The sequence below is a fragment of the Phoca vitulina genome, unplaced genomic scaffold (assembly GCF_004348235.1).
Source record: "Phoca vitulina isolate PV1807 unplaced genomic scaffold, GSC_HSeal_1.0 scaffold22, whole genome shotgun sequence".
In the NCBI taxonomy this organism is placed as follows: Eukaryota; Metazoa; Chordata; class Mammalia; order Carnivora; family Phocidae; genus Phoca; species Phoca vitulina.
Window position 1 is genome coordinate 41875299 of NW_022589725.1, and position 18195 is coordinate 41893493.

Below are 18195 nucleotides of genomic sequence, written 5' to 3' on the forward strand. Positions count from 1 at the left end.
TTGACCAATGAGATAGTAATCTAAGTTAAAACTAAGACATCTTTTTATGATCAAGAAGTATTTACCAGAATTTAGAATTGTGACTCTTTCAGATTCCACTGTCAAAATGTAGTACTCAGCCTCCTCCAACGACCATAAACACAAAAATATAAATGAAAAATCCAAAATAATGAACCTGAAGTGAATAAAGGAGGAATGGGGATGTACTCTAAGGACCTAATTGTCACCATTTGCTTTAAATTTATAAAGCCACTGGCCCAACTCCCAATCTTATCAAGGTAATGGCGACATACGTAAGAAAAGTCCTTGTTGGGGGACTGTGTATATGGAAATTTTATATCCTGTCTATTTCATTTCATAAGCTTTGCTCTATTTATGCATTGCTTCCCGACAGGCCTCTGTTTGGGAGAGGGTTCTAATGGTTTGCTTTTCAACTACTTTTGGGCTGGGATTGACTAATTTATTTGCCCAATATCATGACATAATTTCTCTAATTGCTATGGTTATAGAAAGAAAAAAGAAAAGGTAGAAGGAGGCTCATCCTTTTCATTGGTAAATTGACCCAAACTTTATAATTTTAATAGATTTACACCCAACCAGCACTATCTAAATATAATAGTAACCGAAATAATTAATTAAAATGTTCCATTTGAGGTCTTGCAAATTAACCATATCAGATGTACAACCACCAAATTTCTTAGAGAATGTCCAACCTTGCTCCCTTCCTTGACAGTAATTGTCTGGATTAATTAATCTACTTTATTAGGAAAAGGATGGAAGTCAGCCAGTGTACAAGTCTTATGGTTAAGTTATTGGAACTGTGTCTTCAATATGAAATTAAGATAATGCTATTACTAGGTGAATTCAGAACTCTCTCGAACCAGTCTACAAAAGCATGGTGGAAGAGTGAATAAATACACATTTGCCTGTGTGTGTTTTCTCCTCTGGAGCACAGTTTTTAGGACTTATAGGCTTTGGTAGTCAGGCGCATTTTAATCCACATTCTAATCTAGAGTGGATGAAACAAAATGTCAGAGAGATGAAGTAACCTGCCCCAGTTTACAACACATTTGGGCTCCCATTCCAGTGTTCCTCCCTCATCATATAGCTTGCTACCAAACTCTTCCCAATATTTATCTGGAGCAAAACTAGTTGTGAGAATCTGAGACCACATAATCAATGCTAGAATAACTTCAGTTTTTCTAAATCCACCATTTGAAAAGCTGCTGGGCGTTATACGAAGGCAATGAATCATGGATCACTACATCAAAAACTAATGATGTATGGTGACTAACATAACATCATAAAATTAAATTAAATTAAAAAATAAAAATAAATTGTAACAAAACCTGGTTAAAAAGAAAAAAGAAAAAGAAAAGCTGATAGGAAGTCAGAGAAGAGGAAGAAGTGGCCACCACAAGATATTGCGGAAAGAAGATCAAATTCTCGAGGGTAACCGGTTCACGGACAGACTGCTGGTCTTCTGAGTCAGGCTCACAGGAATTGTCCTGGAGAGCATCCTGGAAAGAAAAAAGTAGAAAGGTTTCATTTGTTCAGTCTCTCCTTTCTCAATAAAACAAGTAAACATTGGCAGCCCACCCACCTGGAGAACCTGAGAATTCACCATCAGGGACAGGGTCACTGAACACAGGGACAGTGCCCGAAGCTCCTTGCTGAGGGAGCCAAGACATACCTTTCTCTCTGAGAGGTACTAAATTCAAGAGACCCTTTCCCATATTCTAAGGTGAAACTCCAAAAAGTCAGATTAGAAAGGAAGGGTTTAGTTAGACAGAAGCTCTGGATTCTGTCTGGGAGTTAGAAGGAGGTTTCCTCTTTAGCAAAGTATATCCTCTTATATTCCTGTATTAGTTCAGTGCCTCCTTCTATCAAAAAATAGTTTTCTAGAAGCTGCACAGATAATGCACAAGGATGGGTAGGATTGCTTACGTACCCTCTCGCCTTCTAGTGATTGGCTTCATCACTAGAAGGAAAGATTGCAGATGTCGTCAGCTGCGATTGTGTGGCTGGAGTGTCCCTATCCCCAGGAACAGCATCAGAGAATGTCGGACAGAGAGTTAAACTTGGATCATCACGGGGAGGCACGCACAGCGTATGTAGGTTGAGCTGTCCCGATCCTTGCCTTTCTCTGTGCTGGAGAAGATCATAAGGACAAGGATTCACATACTCTTTCTGCACAGCAGAATGCATTTTTAAACAATCTCTACTACTAATGAACATGTTCATTCTTAACTGAGAGTCACCATTGCATAAATAAATACTTTGTGGTGTATTAGGCACCATATTCGGCACTCTTTGAGCTTCCAAGAGCAGAACGTGCGAATTCTCTGCTACCTTAATCATCTTTGGGGTTGCCGTCCCCTCTCCCACCTCCCTAACTGCTTGTGCCACTTTGCCAATATCCACAACAGATTTCAGACTTGAACAGAATGGACACAGAGTATCCTCCTGGGGTTTTCTAGTCTGGAGTGATATGTGTTTAATTGTTATGTTTGGTGATTAGTAGTGGAAACAGAGCCTGGATTCTCGGCTGCTCTGTGAAAGGTGGGATGGCAACATATGGATTCAGCACCACATTCTCCTTTTTACTAACCTGCCGGCGCACCGTGTCAGGCAGAATTGTTCCAGAACAGCATATCAATTAGGGAAGCAGAGGCTTGAGGGGGTTTTTGGGAACCATCCTACCAAGTGCTTCTCTCCAATTCTCTGTTGGTGTTTCTATTCAGCACCAGCCGCCTTATCACCCAGTGTCTTGGAAATGATGACCACTTAAGGGGAAAAAAAGAAAAACAGAAATAATAAAAGATGCAGGGAATTCTTCCTTTCTTCTAATCCCAAAACATCCCCTGACCATCCAAACTTTGGAATCTATTAGACATCCAGGAATATCTCACTGGTAGAGCTGAGCACAATCTATATAAATTCCATCTTACCTGTATTCGGGATTTACTATGGCATGCTATGGTAACAAAGGCCAAAATAGCAGGAGCTCTTCTGTCTGTTGGTGTTTCTCTGAACCCCTATCACCTGAGAGAAGTTTCTATCTTGTGCATGCCAAGTCCGAAGCAGGTCAGCAGGGCTCTCATCCACCTACTGTCTCAAGGATCCAGGCTCCTCCTAAATGTCTCTGCTATTATTTCAACACATGGCTCACAAGGAAGAGTATGGAAAACTCTTAACTGCCTGAGACCAAAAATGACAAGTCTCTTCACTCAGAGCCCATTGGGCAGATCTAGTCCCATGGGCTCTAGCTACTTTCAGGGCAGCTTGAGCCTTCCCATGTGCTCAGGAATGAAGGGAGACCAGATATGGAAAGCACTAGGCATCTCTATCACTCCCACCAATGGCCAAACTCATACACTGTGGAGCAGATGTCTTCATGGCAACCATCTTTAAAATTGTTAGTGACTGCCACCTCTGAAGACTACAGCAAGTCCCACTGCTTCAGGGACAATGAACTCACCATGATCCCGAGGCCCTGCCTTCAAGCCCACATGATAGGCCAAGGCTCTTTCATCACCAACATCGTGTCATCTCTTTCTTACCTGAAGATACAGATGAATTCCTGCTGTATCAGTCTAGCCACCAAAACATCAAGAGTAACAAGAGAAGGGAACCTTTCCTCCTCCAGAATCTCGGATAGCCTAAGGAATCAGTTTTTGTGAGGAAAATGCTTTAATCGGTGGTTGGATATAAATTCACAAATGCTGGGGAATCGTGTGTTCGACAGATAAAGCTGAAGTTACTCCAGAGGAGGGAGGGGAAAGGCAGGAGGGTGGGGCCAAAGAAGACCTCACGCCAGAATGATATCTCCCTAGAAATCCTTCTAGTCTCTGATGAATCTACTAAACTCCGAAACAGTATGGGTAAGAGTGACCTTTGATGGAAAACACTGACGTAGGAAAAGTAGCATCCGGGCATTGAAGCAAAAAAAGGCTTAAGGAAGCAAGCGCTAAGAAAAAGACATGTAATGAGGATTCCAGTCCAAGCTGACCAGATCCCCAAGGGCAGGAACCCTGCTGACAGCTGGCTCCCACGGGGACATGACCTTCACTGTGCCAGAATGCAGGCTGGTGAAGGGCTCCAGCTACACCAGACGGAAGCAGATGCATCTGGAGTGAAGCAATTACCTCTTTTTTTTAGTGTCCCTTCTAGTGCCTTGACATTACATCTCCCGAACACCTATGGCAAAAGTCCACCTGCGTTCACCTCTTAGGGAACCTACCAAACTGCCTATTTATTTGGATATTTAGCATAGCTTTGGTAACCGCACCTCCACTCCTCACACTCGCACACTCAGAACCAAGACCCAGAAAAATGTGCTTCCTTCGCTAGAATCCACATAGGGCCTGGCCTTACCTGGAGATCAGACAGGATAAAGGAGAGGCCGTGTGGCATAATGGTGAGCACAAGGGCTAGCGTGGATCCTGGCTTTAAGTCCGCATCTCTTTTAAGAGCACTCATCTCCTGGGGCTTTGCTGGGGGCTAAATGAGAAAAAAATAAATAAAAAACCTAAACTGTGAGTGTAAGATCTGGTGTGTTGTAAGCTTCAGTACGTGTTGGTTGTTATAATAGCTACTACCCTCTCCTAACATGGACAGCAGAAAGACATGGTATTACCATGATACCAGCTCAGCTGGGCTAGGGGGGCTGCTGGGACGGGGGTTGAGGTGGAAAAAACTAGCACCAAGAACCCTACAAATGACCTGGAGAAGGTGATAGTATAAGAAAGTCCACTATGTCTTAGAGAAAGACGCAATGCTGTTGAGAAACTTCAGGCATCAGCTAAGTGGAAGGGAAGGCAAAAGGCACTTTCTAGAAGTCTTGAAATTACATGATGAGTAGAGACCACCAGTGCCTCCCCCCAGTATATTCTCCACTTCCTCCATAGATTTGGTCTTTGCAAAGCACTGGCTATAGGACAGAGCTAGCTAGGTGTGGTCACGGGACTGTGGCCTGGGCAGGGGGGTGTAGATGAGGGTGTTGTGTAGGAGCTTCTGGGAACCTTCTGCAGGTAACAGCGGGCATCTGCCCTTTGCCACATCCTCCCCATCCCTCTTTCTTGGTGGCAGGAATGCAGGTGTGTTAGGGAGCTCTGGAGCAGTTACCTTGGACCAAGAGATGTCCTTGGGAATGGAAGCTCACACGCAAGCACAAGAAAGAAGCAGCACGAGATGGAGGAAGGGTCTCCCTGGAGGGTAGTGTGCCAGGCAAGCAAAGCTATCTTCACTCTCGAAGAGAGACACAAAGGAGTGGAGGGTAAGACGAGCAGACCCTTGACCATCTACGTCCAGACTTTCATGCAAAAGGAAAATAAGCTCTATCTTGCTGAGGCTAGTGACTCTGGATCCCGTTTCATGCACAGCCCAACTTCAGCCTCCATGGTAGTAACCTTCTCTACCTATGTGGTCACCGGCAACATTTCCACGTCACCCGCCTTGGCCATTCGTTATATTTCTTGCCATCTTCGGGGATGTTAGCATTTATTATGTCATTAATCTTATTTTAACAGTGTTATCATCTCATTCCCATTTAAATGCTCTTCAAAATGAAGATGGAGTGTCAGTCTGACTATTATCCATCGTGCCTGGATATTGTCACAGTTTTCCCAGACTTAATTAAAAAACAAAAACAACAACAACAACAAAACAAAAACAATGGGAACCACGACAAAGCTTCAGAGCTTTGCCATGTTTGCCTAGTGCGCTGGCCCAAGGGACACCTTCAGCAACCATGAGAAGATATAGGAAAAGCGATTATTATTCAAAAAAGGCCTCTGGCCTCCCTCCATGCAGAAGAGTCACCCCACACAGGAACTCAGCACTGTCTAGGACTCACCCAGAGTAAAGCAGTATTCGGTATTCCTTCTGAGTCATCGTGGAAGGTAGGCGGGCAGCGCCCACCCCACACACTCAGCCGGCCCCTCCATCCCCCCATCCCCAGATGCCACGTCTTGAAGATACCGGCTGCTGGTGCAGTGGCTCGTGCTACTGACCGGGGCCAGAAAGGGAGAGTAAGAGGGGGAAGCAGCTCCAGCCAGGCGGCACCTGGCGCCCTGGCCGTTCCACATGCCAGTATCCCCCACGACTGATGGGAGGTCACCAGACAGGGTCAGGCCACCACCCCACCTCCTGGGACCACCACTGCCAGCCATGCAGAGTTTGGCCATGGGGTTCCGACTATTATTATTATTATTATTATTCAGTTGGCAGAGATTTCTTTTTAACACCTGTGTATTTATGCTGTTTTATTCTCTTATTAACATCATCAGGTATTACTCCATTTCATCTTCTTAACAAACTTTGCCAAGTAGGCATGGGTCATCCTGTTCTTGGTATCTCAAATGGAGGAAATAAGGTCCGGAAGGTTGCCAACCACACCTCTACGACTGAAGCATCTGCCATGTCATAGGGAGATTGGGGCTGCACCTGAGACTGGCCAGGGAGGGTGGGCTAGGGGAGCAGCCACGAATACATGGAGGGAGGAGTCCTGAGGAAGGGTTCCCCAGGCTCCACCTTCCACTCTGCCTTCCTGCCACTTAGGTCCCTGCTGACCTCCCCAGAGTCTGCTCTCTCTCTCTGCCTCTTATGGAGTAAGGGGACATTTGAACTGAAATACAAAGTGTGTAGCTCAGAACTAATGAGTAAAAGGGGGGCCAGGACTGGAAAAATAAGTCAAGATTTTAACGTTCTCAAGCACAAGCCTCTCCATCAAGTAATGCAGTGTGCTGTGTGTTAATGGGCTTAATAGATTGGTGGCTCTCTGATTGATTCGGGACTGTATAAACACTGTGGAAGGAAGGGCCCGGGTGTCCAGGACGTTCTAGCTATTCTTTTCACATGGGCATCAATGAGCAGTGTGCATCGAGCTGCGTGTCCTCTGTTGTGCTCTCACCACGGAAGAGCCAGGGGAAGGCCGTGATGAAATTAACACAGCAGCGTGACGGGTGATAGGGGTTAACCTGCCGGGACAGAGGCAGCCATAAATCAGCATCCTGGCTTCATGCCCTTGCCAGCAGAAGGGGAGTGTACAAGGGGGCTCTGAGGCAGCCACATGAAACAGCATGACTATATCGAGACCGTGTTTTCTCTTCTAGAGACTAGGAAAGTCTTCGAGACAGATGGACTTTTGGTTTCCGAAAACTATCAAACAGGGAGACAAGCCGCAATATGCACAGAGAATCAACGTCAGTTGTATTTATGCTTTTTTTTTTTGGCCAGAAAAACAGTAGATTCAGTTTTATTATGTGATGAAGGATGCCCTCTGTTTTCTTGAAAGCCTAATAATACTTTTGGTGACAAATCAGAAAAAATCTGGACTTTCCTTCTTTGTCTTGAGATTTGATCGGAACTCATTTATGAACAGACCTTAATTTATCATGATGTTAAGAAAGCAAAGTCATCAGTTGCATGCCTACTATCTGCCAGATGTTTCCACCTTTGGCATTTAATTTTTTCACCATATCCCCTCTGAGCTAGGTTGAATCGGAACCATCCTGCAGATGATGAAACTAAGGCTGGGGAAAATTAAATTTTTCCAACATCACACAACTAATAAGTGTTAGAACCAGAATTCAAAAGTTCAGAGGACAAACCTCCTGCTTCGAACTCTGAGAACTGAGGTGGTTTGGCCATGTGGTGCTCCCACTACCCCAAGCTGGTATGGTTAAGAATTTTGCCTGGGGTCAAGGTAACCCCATAATAAACTGCCTAACTCTTCTTGAAGGTTGATTCTGTGCCAACTGTTTTATTTGCATTGTTTGAGAAGGTCAAGTTTAACTCCTTAGTACGCCATCTTCCTTACAGTCCACACTCAGTACCTGTGGCTGGTGTTGTTTCATGCATTCCTGTTAAACCCCACCCCCACCCTGCCACCTATATATGTCCACCCCCATTGTAGAAGTAAAGAAAGTAAGACGTGGATGGATGACCTAACTTATCCAATGTCTCACAGAAATAAGCAAATAAGTGCCAGAGCCAGTGGAGACCCCCCCAAATTCTCTTGAATTCTAAAGCCCATGTCCCTCTGTGACTTCTCATAGATCCCCTCAATAATTAAAGATAGAGAAGACCTTGAGACTCAGCATTCCAAGCCCCTTTATTTACTTACTTAAAAATGGAGCTCCCACAAGGGGGAGTTGGCCAAGGTCAGAGGTAGGCAGAGAGGGGGAGCCCGACGGCAGATCCCCTCCCCCCGGTTAACCCAATATCTAGGTGTACTGCTGCCAAGAAGAGGAGCCAACACGTCGGTGCTGGGGGCTCAAAAGGAATACGGACCATTTCATTTCGAAAACTACACAAGGATCCAGGGAAAAAAGATTTGGATAAAAAAGGAATGGACCTTTTATGTGAAATATGAGCTCAGAAATGCTCACAAGTGACCAGAGTTACTAAATAATTAATCAAGAGCAGGCAGGTGCTGGTTTGAAATGTAAATGGACAGATGAAGGGGTGATGCTGTCATCCAGCCGTGGGTGATGTGACCGGAATTGTGAACCAGCCTCACCTGCCCCCATGAAGGGCACAGCCGCAGACGAAGGGAGCCTATCAGACCAGACCACCCCAGAACCCCGAATTCCTGACTTTGACCTGCTGTTCACTTTCATGTCCCTGTCCCCAAAGAGATGTTAAAAAATGATGAAGAACCAGCTGGGCATGAGGGAGGGGAAGAAGAAGCCATCTAAAGAAATATTCCCTGACAAGGCTGCAGGCGACACACTTGAGAACACTTCTACTTCCCTTATGTCTCCCTGCTTCTTGAGAAACCACACACCTTTGTCTCTCCTCCCCACCCCCCCTTCTTCCCAAATTCTCTAGAGCTCTTCCTGCCAGTGGTTCGTGAGCCTCAAAGACAGACAACAGCTGCAAGCAAAGGAACAAAAAAGGTTGACAATGAGGAAAGAGGCAGACAGAGAAATTCTTTTACCTTATCACACCAGATAAAAAACAAGCTAACAAAGTCTGCAGAAGACAGGATGTCTCTCCTTTAACTAAACACAGATCAAAAATCTCTATTCTAGAAAAATGGGGCAGCTTGGCATTCAAGTCATAGCATCTTAGGTCCGGAACACACATCCATGGCTGGCATAGCTCTGGTACACAGTAGGTGCTCAGTGTGGGCTAGTTCTTTTTTCTCCCCCTCACTCTTCCCTTATCTAATAGGTTTTCCCACAGAGGCCAGATGGCCCTAAGCCCGTGAACCCCTCAAAGCTTCAGTTTACTCCTCTGGAACAACGGAGATGATCCTGGTGCCTACCTCAAAGGGTGAAAGGCTAGCCTGTGCCTGCGCTCACATGAGCTCCTCCGTGGTGGTGGTTTTCTTGTTCCAGACAGAGGGCACAACCTGTGCAACGCTCTGAGGAAAAGCCTGGTTGGCCCCGGGGGGGGCACCATACCTCTGGGTGGCAGAGGCACTGGGTTCAATGCCGGGTGGTGGGAGAGGCAGCTGGTGAGGCAGGTGCAGGCTGAAGCCAGAGCATGAGCGTTCGGGGTGCTGCTGTGAGCTAGGGGAGCTGCTGGGGCTCAAGAAGTGGAATGGAGCCAGATGGAGGGAAGGCCGGGGAGGTCCTGAATGAGTTCTGTCTGGATGGGAATGGAGAGGGAACGGGGAAGTCACTAAGGACATGGGAAGTGGAGTTTCCCTGTGTGACCCTGTGCCTAGGGGGACAGCGAGGTGGCAGAGCGGGAGGGGTGCCGAGCTGTCAGCTGGTTGAGGGGCCAAATGCAATGAGCAAGTTTTTAGCAGCCCTGAGGCTGCTGCACCTTCAGATGTCACTGTTACTTTTGGCTTCTAGTCCCAGAAACTGAGAGCTGTTTCCCTGGCTTTCCCTCCCCTTCCCCGGACACCTTTCCTCCCCCTCTGCCCCTCCCTCTCCTCTCCATCGCACTCCCCCTTTCTTCTCTCCACCGCGCTCCCCCTTTCTTCTCTCCACCGTGCTCCCCCTTTCTTCTCTCCACCATGCTCCCCCTTTCTTCTCTCCTCTTAATGATTCTTACCTTCTCTCCTATGCAGCAAAATCAGAAGTGGTCCCCTCCCCCCCAAGAAATTTGCACCCACCGTGGGGGACTCTCCAAACATCTTCCAGGTTTCCTCCCATTTCTGGGGTTTGCTGGTGGCCACGATGATAAAGGGCAGTGTCAGGAGTGGAAAGGAAGGAGGGCAGCCAAGAAGGGGTGCGAAGGTCTTGGTTTGTTCCAGGGACACCCACTGCTGTCCGGGCACTCTTTCTTCACCCCCACTCACCCCGTGCCCATTGCTTCTAACATGGTCCAACAGAAGCCAACCGTTTACCTGGACAGTCACCCCCACTCACCCCGTGCCCATTGCTTCTAACATGGTCCAATGGAAGGCAACCGTTTACCTGGACAGTCTTGGTTCCTCCATCAGTAGAATCTCGTCAAAATACACAAAAGTAACCCATAATGGAAATAAAAATAGAGCAGAGACATAAAGCCTAAACCCATCAGGAGAAGAGAAATAATAAAGATCAGAGCAGAAATCAATGAAATAGAAACCAAAAGAACAGTAGAACAGATCAACAAAACTAGGAGCTAGTTCTTTGAAAGAATTAACAAGATTGATAAACCCCTGGCCAGACTTATCAAAAAGAAAAGAGAAATGACCCAAATAAATAAAATCATGAATGAAAGAGGAGAGATCACAACCGACACCAAAGAAATACAAACAATTATAAGAACATATTATGAGCAACTCTATGCCAGCAAATTAGATAATCTGGAAGAAATGGATGCATTCCTAGAGATGTATCAACTACCAAAACTGAACCAGGAAGAAATAGAAAACCTGAACAGACCTATAACCACTAAGGAAATTGAAGCAGTCATCAAAAATCTCCCAACAAACAAAAGCCCAGGGCCAGATGCCTTCCCAGGGGAATTCTACCAAACATTTCAAGAAGAATTAATACCTATTCTTGTGAAACTGTTCCAAAAAATAGAAATGGAAGGAAAACTTCCAAACTTGTTTTATGAGGCCACCATTACCTTGATCCCAAAACCAAAAAGAAAAATTACAGACCAATATCCTTGATGAACGTGGATGCAAAAATTCTCATCAAAATACTAGCCAATAGGATCCAACAGTACATTAAAAGGATTATTCACCACGACCAAGTGGAATTTATCCCTGGGCTGCAAGGTTGGTTCAACATCTGCAAATCAATCAATGTGATACAATACATAAATAAAAGAACAAGAAACATATGATCCTCTCAATAGAGGCAGAAAAAGCATTTGACAAAGTACAGCATCCTTTCTTGATCAAAACTCTTCAGAGTATAGGCATAGAGGGTACATACCTCAATATCATAAAAGCCATCTATGAAAAACCCACAGTGAATATCATTCTCAATGGGGAAAAACAGAGCTTTCCCCCTAAGGCCAGGAACATGGCAGGGATGTCCACTATCACCACTGCTATTCAACATAGTATTAGAAGTCCTAGCCACAGCAATCAGAAAACAAAAAGAAATCAGAGGCATCCGAATCGGCAAAGAAGAAGTCAAACTCTCACTCTTCACAGATGATATGATACTTTATGTGGAAATCCCAAAAGACTCCACCCCAAAACTGCTAGAACTCATACAGGAATTCAGTAAAGTGGCAGGATATAAAATCAATGCACAGAAATCAGTGGCATTCCTATACACCAACAAGACAGAAGAAAGAGAAATTAAGGAGTCAATCCCATTTACAATTGCACCCAAAACCATAAGATACCTAGGAATAAATCTAACCAAAGAGGCAAAGAATCTGTACTCAGAAAACTATAAAACACTCATGAAAGAAATTGAGGAAGACACAAAGAAATGGAAAAATGTTCCATGCTCATGGATTGGAAGAACAAATATTGTGAAGATGTCAATGCTACCTAGAGCAATCTACACATTTAATGCAATCCCCATCAAAATACCATCCACTTTTTTCAGAAATGGAACAAATAATCCTAAAATTTGTATGGAACCAGAAAAGACCCCGAATAGCTGGAGGAATGTTGAAAAAGAAAAGCAAAGCTGGTGGCATCACAATTCCAGACTTCCAGCTCTATTACAAAGCTGTCATCATCAAGACAGTATGGTACTGGCACAAAAACGGACACATAGATCAATGGAACAGAATAGAGAGCCCAGAAATGGACCCTCAACTCTATGGTCAACTCATCTTCAACAAAGCAGAAAAGAATGTCCAATGGAAAAAAGTCAGTCTCTTCAACAAATGGTGTCGGGAAAATTGGACAGATGCAGAAGAATGAAACTGGACCGTTTCCTTACACCACACACAAAAATAGACTCAAAATGTTTAAAGACCTAAATGTGAGACAGGAGTCCATCAAAATCCTAAAGGAGAACACAGGCAGGAACCTCTTCGACCTCAGCCACAGCAACTTCTTCCTAGAAACATCGCCAAAGGCAAGGGAAGCAAGAGCAAAAATGAACTATTGGGACTTCATCAAGATAAAAAGCTTTTGCACAGCAAAAGAAACAGTCAACAAAACCAAAAGACAACTGACAGAATGGGAGAAGATATTTGCAAATGACATATCAGATAAAGGGCTAGTATCCAAAATCTATAAAGAACTTATCAAACTCAACACCCAAAGAACAAATGATCCAATCAAGAAATGGGCAGAAGACGTGAACAGACATTTTTCCAAAGAAGACATCCAAATGGCCAACAGACACATGAAAAAGTGCTCAACATCACTCGGCATCAGGGAAATCCAAATCAAAACCTCAATGAGATACCACCTCACACCAGTCAGAATGGCTAAAATTAACAAGTCAGGAAACGACAGATGTTGGTGGGGATGTGGAGAAAGGGGAACCCTCCTACACTGTTGGTGGGAATGTAAGCTGGTGTAGCCACTCTGGAAAACAGTATGGAGGTTTCTCAAAAAGTTGAAAATAGAGCTACCATATGATCCAGCAATTGCACTACTGGGTATTTACCCCAAAGATACAAATGTAGGGATCCGAAGGGGTACATGCATCTTGATGTTTATAACAGCAATGTCCACAATAGCCAAACTGTGGAAAGAGCCAAGATGTCCATCGACAGATGAATGGATAAAGAAGATGTGGTATATATATATATACAATGGAATATTATGCAGCCATCAAAAGGAATGAAATCTTGCCATTTGCAATGACATGGATAGAACTGGAGGGTATTATGCTGAGCGAAATAAGTCAATCAGAGAAAGACATGTATCATATGATCTCACTGATACGAGGAATTCTTAATCTCAAAAACAAACTGAGGGTTGCTGGAGTGGTGGGGGGTGGGAGGGATGGGGTGGCTGAGTGATAGACATTGGGGAGGGTATGTGCTATGGTGAGTGCTGTGAATTGTGTAAGACTGTTGAATCACAGACTTGTACCTCTGAAACAAATAATACATTATATGTTTAAAAAAAAAAGAAGAAGAAGAATATAGCAGGAAGGGAAAAATGAAGGGGGGTAATCGGAGGGGGAGATAAACCATGAGAGACTATGGACTCTGAGAAACTGAGGGTTCTAGAGGGGAGGGGGGTGAGGGATGGGTTAGCCTGGTGATGGGTATTAAGGAGGGCACGTACTGAATGGAGCACTGGGTGTTATATGCAAACAATGAATCATGGAGCACTACATCAAAAACTAATGATGTAATGTATCGTGATTAACATAACATAATTTAAAAAAATGGGAAAAAAAATAGAGCAGAGCCAAGCCTTGAAGCTTATCCTCTTACACAGTACAAGCTGCTATGGTGCATACATTTTTCCAAATTTAAAAACCTAGTTCCTGATGCCGTAAGATTCAGGGAGACAATATCGCACAAACCCTTAAGTTCACGGACACTTTCATTCCAAGAACTTCTTATTTATGACATGTCTTTCCATAGGAAGACTTCTAGTTCATATTTTCAAAAGTTTATTGGCAAGACTTCTAAAACTCCAGAACTTAAGGGTCCACTATTTTCCTTAAAATATCCATATGGAAATGGTATCAGCTAGGAAATAAGATTTTTGAGAAATTGAAAATTAATTTATATTTAATCTGGGGAATATTTTCCAGAGGGAAAAGACAATCCTAAAGGTAGAACTCTGAGCTTTTTGGTGTGTGTGTGCGTGTGTGTGTGTGTTCATTTCTCCAAGAACTGTGGATTTCCGCACAGAAGATTGTAACCAGCTGTTCCTAACCCCCATCTAGGAAGGAGTGAGAAGCTAGTGGCTTGAACTGGAGTGAGAAGAATTTAAGTTCAATAGGAAGAAAGGAGGTCCTGACAATGAGGATTGTTAGGACATTAGCAGAGGTTGCCAAACAGGGCTGTACCATCCTTCCCTGGAGGGCCTTACCATTTCTGTAGATTCTCATCTCTGTGGGCGGGCTTAGGCTTGCCAACCCCCCCAAAAGCACCAGCTTAAGAGGAAAGCAATGAGACAACCCTCCAAGTCCCCCCATCCCACACATCTTCTCCAGGACCACCTCAACGTCATGCCGATTCCCATGCTCTTATTAAGAAAGGCCACAGCGTCCATCTGAGCAGTGACCCCCAGGTAGCCATCGACTCAGCATCTGTCCCACAGAGGGCCAAAGCCCCGAGTGTTGTTCACCCTAACCACGTCAATGAGCTTTACCTGACCAAGCCATGGCTCAAATCCCTCAGTAGCATTTCCTCAGGGAGAAAGCCCAACAGATCCATCATGGTCTTCAAGCCCGGAAAAGGAGGGGTAGAGTGAGCTCCTGCCTCGTGATGCAACAGCCTCTCAAAATCTAACTACAGACAAGGCAAATCCAGCAACCTGGACCTCACAAGTGAGCGTCACCACCAACTTCCCTTTTGAACGCTTTTCAGATTTCCTCCCAGTTGCCGCTGAGTGAACTGAGCACCACACATAGAGTGAGGACAAGATCTGGCTGTCTTTCTTCATCTGTGACTTTCCTTTGAATTTCACTTGATACTATCAGGCCCGGATCATTAACCTAAAGTTGTCAGAAATGGTAGAAGGTGGCAAGGGTTTGTTCTCTAACAATATTTTTCGGGATATAATCTCAGAGCTAAGAGTTGTATATGGAAGAGATACAGACGAAGGAGGGTGAAGAAGCCTGTTGCTGCCCTCTTGGGGATGGAACCAAGGAAAAAGCTGGTCTGGGTTGGCTGCTTCATATTGACCATCACGGTCCCCACCACTGGGGCCTTCCAGTCCCATGAAGCCCAAGACCCTGCGATGACAAAGAACCTTCTCCCATTGGCAGGAGGCACAAGACACACATCCATGCTGGGAGGAGGGAACAGCCTTCCCAACATCCCTTAACCCATGGACAGAGGCAGGCCTTTGTTTCTGGAATGCACATACAGCCTACAAACTTCCTCAAGAGCTGGTGGCCATTTGAAGTGAACTTTCTTCACGGGTAGTTCTTTTTACTCCTGTGCTTTTAGCATGAAATATATCTCGGGGGGGGGGGGGAACGTGTATGGTCTGCGTAGATTTATGAATTACATATATAAATACACATGTGTAGAATACTTTTCAGTGTCTACACGTATGCCCAAACTTCAAATACTCCTTTACTATTGCCCTCTTCGTGAAGGACTTGTTGGGAAGGGATGGAAGGCCAGGGGAGGGGAACCTTGGTGAAGAGCAGCATTAAATGCAGAATCTGAAAATGTTTGTGTTTTAAACACATTTTTGTGCACTAAGAACCAGTGAAGAGGGAGGGCAGACAGGGGAATTTTAGAGAAGAATGATCTCTCTCTCCATAAATATTAAGGAATAAACAAAGTAGAGGTAAGCACCAAAGTCCAACCCCAGAGATTCATGGTTGACTTCTAGTTGCTAGAGAAGTGGAGATAGAGGGGACCTATCATTTGGCTGAGGATTTAGGAGCATTCCAAGAAGTATGAACAGCACAGGGAAGGAGGACTAACAACATGATTTCCAGGTGGGATTTCCTCCTCCACTAATGACTTATCAAATGGTGAAAAGGGAACATCGTGCTAGACCCTTCCTTAAGGATGTGTGTGGATAGGAGAGAAGTGTGTGTCTCTTTGACTCATTACTGGGGCACTAGCTGGATGCACATGACCTCAGATGTCACAGCTCTGGGGTGAGACTTTTCTGTCTAGAGCTCATCCTGGGCCCCAGGCTGCCAGGGTCGGCCACAGCTGGAGGACCAGCTCACCCCTGAAGGAGTGAGTATGCATTCCAAAGGACCCCACAACCTGAACTAAGGGTTTTGTACCTGAAATTATTAGATGAAGGGTTGTCTTGTTAAAGCTTGAGGACTGTATGCTGCTCGTCACTGTTTTAGAGGAAAGATATTCCAGGTGCGTGGAGTATACCACTTGAATGCAAGAAGAGGACTCATTTGATTTACAAATAGCCCAAACTCCTATTCCTCCACTGAAGTGCCCAGCAAGAGCAGAAAATAAAATCATTGAAAATCAAGAACTATGGAAGAGGCAATAGGCTATAACATAATGGATTCTGTTCTCAGAATCCAAAGATTGGGGTTCAAAAACCATCTCCAGGGGCGCCTGGGTGGCTTAGTCAGTTGAGCATCCAACTCTTGATTTCAGCTCAGGTCATGATCTCCGGGTGGTGAGATGGAGCCCTGTGTCGGGCTCTCTGGTGGGTGTGGAGCCTTACCAATCACGCAGACAGTGGATTAACACATATTCTGTGTATTATATGTATTATATACTGCATTCTTACAATAATACCTTTTCCTTATTTTTTTTTTTTTTTTTTTTTTTTTTTGGTATTTCTAGGCTACGCAGTCGGTCGGCGAGTTTTTTCAAATTGCTGCAGATCTCCAAAAAATCTCCAATACATTTATTGAAAAAAAAATCCACATGTCAGTTCAGTTTCATGTCATTCAAGGGTCCCCTGTACTCCCTGCCCTCACAGGGCTTCGCGGTGGGGCCTAGATGAGGTGAAGCACTTGACAGCCCCCTCCCAGGCCCTGTCCCTATACACAGTGCTCCGTGAATGTTTATGGCAAAGTGCTGGAGACATTTCTGCTAAAGCCATACCTACTCCTTACCGAAATCAGCGGATTCGACCCCTAAAGAGTCTGCACCAGCCTGTAGAAGAGATGGCAATATCCTCATCTCTTCTTGGAGGCCACACTCTTTGCATTTCCCCCAGGAACATGTTGTTTGTGGGAGAACCTGGAGCTACTCCCCTGAAAACAGCTCCCTGGGGCCTCTGAAGCCAAGGCCGAGGGAAGTGCTACCAGAAGGCAGAGCAGCTGTGGCTTCAAAGTGGGAGGATGAGCCCCTTGTACTCAACTCACACCCTGCTGCCTGCCTGGAATTTCTCTAGCGAGAGATCAAACCCCTCAGGCCACAGTTGGAGGAAAAGATGAGAACACCAGGCTCCTCTCCTAACCGAGAGCGCAGAGAGGACGGACCCCATCTGGTTGGAGCATCCCGGTGTCCTGTGCCCGAGACAGAGCCCCGCACAAGGTGCTCCTCGGGTGTTGAAGAATGTGTGCAGGCACTGAGGACTGAGTCTGGTGGCACCTGGAAGTCCCGGGCACGGAGGGAAGAAGCAGGTGCTTGGGGGGCTGCATGGAGCCTGCGGATGCCGCTGTGCCCACACAGACCCGCAGTCGGAATGGCCAATGAAGCACCTGTCGCTGAGCTCTCCATCCCCCGACTCGGTTCAGCCCCACACCACGCAGCGTTCATCTTCTGCTCCATGGACAGCCGCCTGCTCGCACCCTCCGGAGCCTCGCTCCAATCCGGGCACTCAGCTCTGCAACAAGTGCTGCGGAGTGAAAGCGAGAACATGTCAGCCTTGAGGAGCTGGGAATGCTCAAACAGGCAGACGGGAAGCACCCCAGCGGTGACTTTCTGGATGGGGGGGTAAGCCAAGCGCCTCACACACACCTGTGCACCGTCAGGGGGCGGCTCCTCTTCTGGATGAGGGTGTGGCGCCCCTCCCCACACCCTTTGCACTCAGCGTCCTCCCCAGCGCAATCTCAGTCAGTGTCATGGCCCTCAGCCTCATCACCAAAATCTCCCCCGTGTCCCCCTTTCCATCTCGCTCTCTCTTTCCCCAGTCTCTCCCTGTGTTTCTCTCTATCTCTCTCTCTCTCTGCCCCAGTCTCTCTCTCGGTCCCCCCCTACCACACCCCCATTGTCCCTTCTCCCTCCCTCTCTCCTTGT

The 18195-nt window shown here is 45.6% G+C and overlaps 1 long non-coding RNA gene across 2 annotated transcripts in view; it reads right to left on the bottom strand.

Annotated features, from left to right (window-relative positions):
• Positions 1-1354: 1354 nt before the first annotated feature.
• The window catches only part of LOC116641862, a 108209-nt gene continuing 91368 nt past the window's right edge, over positions 1355-18195 (bottom strand). Inside the window, exons 9-11 of one of the 2 annotated variants that reach the window (XR_004301260.1) lie at positions 2612-2786; positions 1952-2151; positions 1355-1520 (exon numbers count right to left, since the gene is read on the bottom strand). This is a non-coding gene — a long non-coding RNA (uncharacterized LOC116641862). Of the gene's footprint in view, positions 1521-1951; positions 2152-2611; positions 2787-4296; positions 4504-5127; positions 5251-18195 lie in introns of those variants that run through there. The other variant, XR_004301266.1, reaches the window with a different exon arrangement.